The sequence below is a fragment of the Mauremys reevesii genome, linkage group 3 (genome assembly GCF_016161935.1).
Source record: "Mauremys reevesii isolate NIE-2019 linkage group 3, ASM1616193v1, whole genome shotgun sequence".
Taxonomy (NCBI): Eukaryota; Metazoa; Chordata; order Testudines; family Geoemydidae; genus Mauremys; species Mauremys reevesii.
In genome coordinates this window covers 182,497,431-182,505,020 of record NC_052625.1, presented here as the reverse complement: position 1 = coordinate 182,505,020, position 7,590 = coordinate 182,497,431, and the positions used below count along the sequence as shown (strand labels likewise).

General features: G+C 39.9%; 1 long non-coding RNA gene across 1 annotated transcript in view; it reads right to left on the bottom strand.

Moving 5' to 3' along the window:
* Nucleotides 1–279: 279 nt before the first annotated feature.
* The window catches only part of LOC120401712, a 28,027-nt gene continuing 20,716 nt past the window's right edge, over nucleotides 280–7,590 (bottom strand). The window contains exons 2-3 of the long non-coding RNA XR_005596674.1: nucleotides 1,264–1,360; nucleotides 280–789 (exon numbers count right to left, since the gene is read on the bottom strand). This is a non-coding gene — a long non-coding RNA (uncharacterized LOC120401712). The remainder of the gene's footprint in view (nucleotides 790–1,263; nucleotides 1,361–7,590) is intronic.

The window sequence follows — 7,590 nt, the reverse complement described above, 5'->3', positions numbered from 1 at the left end:
CTAAGAACCTATGTATTTTACATGAGAGCTTTTTTATTTCATAACTTACTCATCTATTTTGTATTTCAAACCATTTGTGTTGTCGTAACTTCAGAACATTGTATATAATTTTACTGAAAGAACTTCTGGTTCTTCTGCTACTGATAAAGAGAGAAACTGGTTCTAGCAAGAGTTAATCTACAGCAAGAATCAACTTCTGATTAATGTAAAATTGATTTTTCTTATTTATTTTTGAAAAATTGAAGTTATTTCACACTGTTACATGGCAAGGTGGTTGGATCCCTAATTACTCTTACGGTACAGAAATTTTTCTAAACCTATGCATGGATGAAGAACTTCCATCACTAAAAGCCACTTATGTGCCCAGTCCTTCAGATGATATCTTTTCCATAGGCAATTATCTATTGAATCTGCCTAATGCACTCTCTGGGTTCTTATATTGCAGTGTGGTAGCTGGGAGCCCATTGACAATGGGAAAATGAATTGATAAGGACTGTAGGAACAGGCAAAATGAGTGATGACCAGACCTTGACTTCAGCATTCAGGAGTTGGTTGAAATATGCTCCTTTTTCTCGCTCTTCCATGTCCATGAATAACTTTGTGCCAGTATGTTATCTTTAGCCATTTGTATATTTAGTATATCCACAGACCACAACACTGTGTCCATGACAAGCAAACAAATGGTGTTACACATACAACTCCATCACTTGTTTTCTTGAAAATGAATGTTTTCTTGCAATTCCCTTTGAAAGCACCGGGCAATATCTTCCCAAATATAATAGTCAGATCCTGTACAGATTAGATAAAAATCTATGTATTTATTGGACATTATAGCAGTGAAAACCAACAATAAAGACCACCATTAACCATCTGATAGGACATCTATGCTGTTTGCAGTGGTGGGGCAGCCATGTTGGTCCCAGGATATTATAGACACAAGATGGGTGAGATATCTTTTAATGAACTCACTCACTTGGGATGTGAAAGACCCAGATTCTGGTCTCTGCTCCCTTAAACCTGGTTCTCTGACATCATTGGTGAAAGCCCTAACCACTAGGCTACTGGCTATTCTGGAGTCTCTTTGAATTCCCTCCTGAGACATTTTCATTGAAACCAATATATTTCCACAACAAGTTTGTTTCAAATTGGAATCTTCTGAAAAAAAAACCCCAACGTTTTGTTGAAAAATTCCCAACCAACCAGTTTGTCACAGTGATGCCTGGAGCTGCTACTAGGGTGGGTGATGCAGCTTACAGAACATACCTTACTCAGGGCTGTGCCCAGCAGCTCCATCTAGCATAGTGGGACTGTTTGCTGATAAAGATACTCCTGAACAAGAGTCAGTGTGGCAGAACTGGACCTTAAAGAACAAGAGAAAATTGGACAACTAATTATAAACACAGGAAAACCAATACAATCTTGTTAGAAACAGGATTTCTTAGGGGTTATGATCAGGAACATCAAGATCCAAAACCTTGTAATCCCATACAAGTGACTTGACTTTGTATTATGAAAGGGATCTGTTGGTAACAAAAAATCCTCTATAACATTTTCTTCCCATAGTTGTGCTTCCTCTTTCTTCCTTATCGGATCACCAGTTGGAGTGAATATAGATAAGAAAAGACTAAGCCCATCACCAATCCTAGAAAGAAAAATTCTGTTACAGGTTGACAGCTGGTCATAGTGTTGGCTGACCTGTGCAGTTATGTAAAGGTTTTGGAACATAATATAGATTTTAGAATTAGCATTAGAATTATTTAGAAACTTTTTAGTGCACACTGGTGTTATGAAGCCATAAATGTACATCAACTGGGTGACTTCCAGAATATTGTGTCAGATATTAGGATGTTGCATTCATAGATTCACCCCAGGAGGTTACAGTTAGTTAAACTGTCACTATATGCCAGCTTCCAATGGAAATAAATCCTCAGATTTGCACAAAGTTTGAAGGCTTTTTTAAAAATAACTTTTATCATTAAAAACCCACAAAGCAGTTTAAAAATCTTCATAATGTACTAATCTGGAATCTCACTAAAAGGCTGTTGTAATTAAGACTGACAAATTAATTCTGATAGAATGGTATTAGGATGTTATGTATTCTTTAAAAGGTTAGGTTACACAATGTAATAGAATTGTGTCAGGGACCAAGATATTTGTATTATGTTTGGGAAGGAATGGAGAAGGTAGGTGAAAATTAAGAGAAGTATGCATTGCTGTATATAAAATGACATTCTTCACTGTTTAAGTAGGATCCTGGGATATAAAGCCTGTGCCATATTTCCAGCTGATGTATGTCAGCGTAGCTCCACCAGTTTAAAATCACTGATGATCTGTCCCATTGTATTTAGAGTTGATACCCAATGCACCAAGAAATGAATCAGAATTATCCTTTACCACCCATGACCATATCACTACCAACAAGCTAGCCCACCACTTGGATGAGATCAGCTAATGGATGAAGAATAACTGGTTGAAGCTGAATCCAAAACAAAATTGAGGTTATGCTAGTTGGCAAAGGAAAGTACTGAACAATATACAACTATGGTGCAGTCTACTTTGGTTGAAGGTGTACACCCACAATGGGATATTTCAGTCTGTAGTTTAGCACTGCTCCTGGATTCCTCATGCACCCATGATGATGACGGGCAAACACCCACTACCAAGTATGATCATCTTCTATGGGAGTTATGGGTCCTCAGGTGGCTAATAAGGCCAGTCCTTGAACCACAAGTTCTATTACAATGTGGGCAGATGTTTTCAGGCTCAGCAGGAGGCTGTTGACCATGACTGAAGACCAGTCTCTCCTTCCTCCTGCGCCTCTTGTCCTCTTCGGCTTGTCGGCGAGCAAGTTCAAAATGCAGGTGACCATCATGTAGAACTTCATTCCATTGTAAGTGATCCTGGGCAAGTGTCTCCCAAGTATCAATGTCTATAGTACATTTTTTTAGGTTGTCCTTCAGCAAGTCCGTATAACGGTTCCATTGTCCACCCACATTATGGTACCCTTCTTTCAGCTGAGCGAACAGGGACCTGTTCTGGGAGGTGATGGTCTGGCATCCGGACAACATGACCAGTCCAGTGGAATTGCTGATGGATGATCATTGCCTCTATACTGGTGGTCTTTGCCTCTTCCAGAATACTAATATTGGTGTGCCTGTCTTCCCATTTGATCTTCAGAATCCTACGAAGGCAGTGTTGATGGTGCCTTTCAAGGATGTTCAAGTGGTGTCTATAGGTTGTCCAAGTTTTGGACCCATACAACAGTGTTGGGAGAATAACAGCTTTATAAACAAGAAGTTTGGTGTCTGTTTGAATGTTGTATGCCGTAAATGAGAAAAAGCTACACTGGCACAGCTCAGGAAATGCTGAATTTCTGCATCAATATCTGCAATATCAATATCTTGAATGTGTTTGCTGATGCTTATGCATGTCTTGGTCTCACTCTTAATATCAAGAAGACTAAAGTGCTCTATCAGCCCTCTCCAACTGAGGTATTGCATGCCCCATCTATCAAAATCAATGAAGTGACACTGGAGAATGTCCATCACTTCCTCTAACTTGGAAGTCATCTTTCATCCAAGGCAGATATTGATGCAGGAAAAAAAAATGCACCCATACTAACCTCTCACAGGGCAGCACCCATGGATAACACTTTATGCCATTTCTAGTTGCTTAGAAGACTCCATCCCACCCTGTTGGATGATGAACAGGCCTCAATTATTCATGCTCTTGTCATCTCTCTCCGGTTAATATTGAAGTACAACAATGCAATGAACTTGTGTGACCAAAAGCACCTCTGTATTCACACCTTACATACCACTGTAATAATCTTTGTACAAAATATGCCTTGTGAGGTACCATTTGAAAACTAATAACTGACTGGTCAATAATATTTTGAAATGTATGTGACAATATTATATGTAAATATATGAATTCCCCCATATGTTTCTTGCACACGTTCACAACCTGAGAGCCCTGCCTAGCCTAATGTTGTTAAACAGGCCAAACCTAAACAAAGGAATGTGTTTACCTCAATTTACATATGCATGGTAAACAGGGCCCTCGAGAGACCAGGGGGAGGAGACATAAAAGAAGCTTCATAGCAATAACCATTGAGCATTAGAGCACACATTCTATTTCAGCCAGAGCAGGAAGAGTTGAATCTTTGGTTTGTGAGGGTCCCCTTAATCCCTTGGTCAGGGGCGGCTCCAGGCACCAGCGCAGCAAGCGCGTGCTTGGGGCGGCAAGCCGGGGGAGTGGGGCGGTGTGCTGGTTGTCATGAGGGTGGCAGTCGGGAGGCTTCGGTGGCATTTCTGCGGGAGGTCCGCTGGTCCTGCGGCTTCGGCGGTAATTCGGCAGCGGGTACACTGAAGGCGCGGGCCCGGCAGATCACCTGCAGAACCACCGCCGAATCCGCATGACCGGCAGACCTCCTGCAGAAATGCTGCCAAAGGCTCTCTGACTGCCATGTTTGAGGTGGCTCTATGGTTTTTGCCACCCCAAACATGGCAGTCAGGGAGCCTTTGGTGGCAAGGAGCCTGCCCCTGGTTATCCTAGTGTGACCCTAAAGAAGGATAGGACAGTGAATGTGAGTTCTGTTGCTGTATAACACATGCTGTCAGTTGTCTGTTGTGGGGATGCTTCTCTTTTGGTGAGGGAAACATACTTTTGGTGGAGTCAGACTCAGCACCGTTTCAGTCCAGCCATGGCACTAACCCAGATACAGTACAGATCATTGTTTTTAAATGCTGTCTTCACATACATATAGAATTACTGTATAATTCTTGTGCACATAGTATCTTTCTTGACAAAGTATCAGACAGAAAAAAGACTAGATATGTTAACATGCTAGTCATTCAACTATGGATGGGAGTCCTGAGAAGAGACTACACAAATATTTAACTGTTATGCAATTTACTGCACCTTCACATAAATGTGTCATAGCATTTTAATAGCATTCTGGGAATGTAAGCTAGATATCATGAGATGACGCGATACTTGGACTACAATAAATGAAAAAGCAGTTGCATGGGTACCAGTATGCTGTTGGTAGATCTCTCATTTCCAATCATGCTGTCAGAGTATCATCTTTGCTGCTTTGAAGTATTAATGTCAACATTTTTCATCTACGTTAAATATAAACTGTTGCTGAAAGTTAGATGATTTGCAATTAGGCAACTGTTTATGAATATATTTGAACAATCTAATTTCACATTTTATTTATTGTAAGCTTTGTAATGTTATTAAACAAATTAAAATATCTGCTTTAGATGAAAAATTCTTCAAATCCAGATGTTAAAAATTATATGATCCAAATTCATCAGTTAAACCTGGCATTCCCTTCCCCCATTGCAAAAGTGTAAGTGATGGCATATTTTGGCTGTAAATCTGTGGTTTGGGGATCTTTTCTTCAAAAACAGAATTAAAATACTTTTTAAATAAGTTCACACAGAAGTCCCTGAAGACAACACTATTTAAAATGAGAAAAAAACATATTAACTATGCAGGAAAAATGTGACAAATTCTGTTTTCCAGAGCTTTTATTCCAGGAATTGTGATATTTTATAACTACTTTAGAATAATTAAAGCAGCCTTTCATATTGTTACCTGTCCTGTATTTAATATCAATCACTTAGTCATGGGAAGCACCCTGCTGTGAGGAAAATAGGCAGTTAAATTTCTACAGGGCAGTTTTATTAGGGTAACTATTGCCTTTAGCAGTAAACACAGTTACATATGATGCTTTCAATTATTGAAATTGATTAGTAAATATGCTTCATTTATTCTCAGGGGAATAAGAGGAAGCTATATAGATTTCCTTTGTTTTTTCAATTATGCTATATCCTTGAAATGTAATTCAGGGTTAGCTATTCTTACATGAACCACTGTCTTCCTTTTCAGATGATTCCCTTTACTCACATATTGCTTGGATTTTACTGAACAGAACTAAACCCAGTATCCATGCAGCATGTTCATGAAGCTGCTTTATTACCTCTCTTGATAAGGATGTATCAAATGGAAAATTCCACCAATTAAATCTTGTATCAAAAACAGTGAATTTTCTTTTATTTTAAAAGAGTGTTTAAAATATTGAAGCACCAGTTCATAAAGCAGAACTGCCCACCTCCTTGACGTCATGGTGAAGGCTTAATATCTGATGACTCATTTCATTTAACACCAGCAATTGGCAAAATGCTGAAATTCCATGGAACCCTTCATTTCCCCCAAATAGGCAGGAAGTTTGATTAATATCAACTTATGCCTCTCAAGTGTGGTGTCGTCTGTAGCCATTTTAAGGGTATGTCTACACTAAAGTTTTTCCCTTGAGTTAATTGGCTGCCAACTAACTTGAGGTAGTTTACCTCCTTAGATATGTGTTCCAGGCTACAAACATTTGTACTTTATCCTTAGGATCAGCTGTTTCCTGTGCACCATTAGGATCACAGCCCTGGAGATGACATCCTATGGAAGAGCACTCCTTGGGCCATGTCATTTTTAACCTGAGCCCAGCAAGTTCAAGACACCCTTCCTTCATTACCTCTTTTACTGTGGCTTCTGGACAGTCTGTACAAAATTCTCCATTTAAAATCACTTGTACTAAGAAAGAAAGATTATAGCAAAAGAAAGTCTGGGTGACACATCTAGCCTTAAACTGTGCAAAAGTTTATCTAGATCACCACTAGTCATCCCATTGCAGGGTGCAAGTCATGTCATATCATCCATATTACCAAATCCCTTGGTTTCCCTTTTTCTTCCATGCCTTTTTGGTGGGGTAGTGTGAGTGGGTGTGCTAATGCAACAGGACCCCCTTCTGTTCAGATTCATAGATTAATAGATTCTAGGACTGGAAGGGACTTGGAGAGGTCATCAAGTCCAGTCCCCTGCCCTCATGGCAGGACCAAATACTGTCTAGACCATCCCTGATAGACATTTATCTAACCTACTCTTAAATATCTCCAGAGATGGAGATTCCACAGCCTCCCTAGGCAATTTATTCCAGTGTTTAACCACCCTGACAGTTAGGAAGTTGTTCCTAATGTCCAACCTACACTGCCCTTGCTGCAGTTTAAGCCCATTGCTTCTTGTTCTATCCTTAGAGACTAAGGTGAACAAGTTTTCTCCCTCCTCCTTATGACACCCTTTAAGATACCTGAAAACTGCTATCATGTCCCCTCTCAGTCTTCTCTTTTCCAAACTAAACAAACCCAATTCTTTCAGCCTTCCTTCATAGGTCATGTTCTCTAGACCTTTAATCATTCTTGTTGCTCTTCTCTGGACCCTCTCCAATTTCTCCACATCTTTCTTGAAATGCGGTGCCCAGAACTGAACACAATACTCCAGTCGAGGCCTAACCAGCACAGAGTAGAGCGGAAGAATGACTTCTCGTGTCTTGCTCACAACACACCTGTTAATGCATCCCAGAATCATGTTTGCTTTTTTTTTTTTGCATCAGCATCACACTGTTGACTCATATTTAGGTTGTGGTCCACTATAACCCCTAGATCCCTTTCTGCCATACTCCTTCCTAGACAGTCTCTTCCCATTTTGTATGTGTGAAACTAATTTTTCCTTCCTAAGTGGAGCACTTTG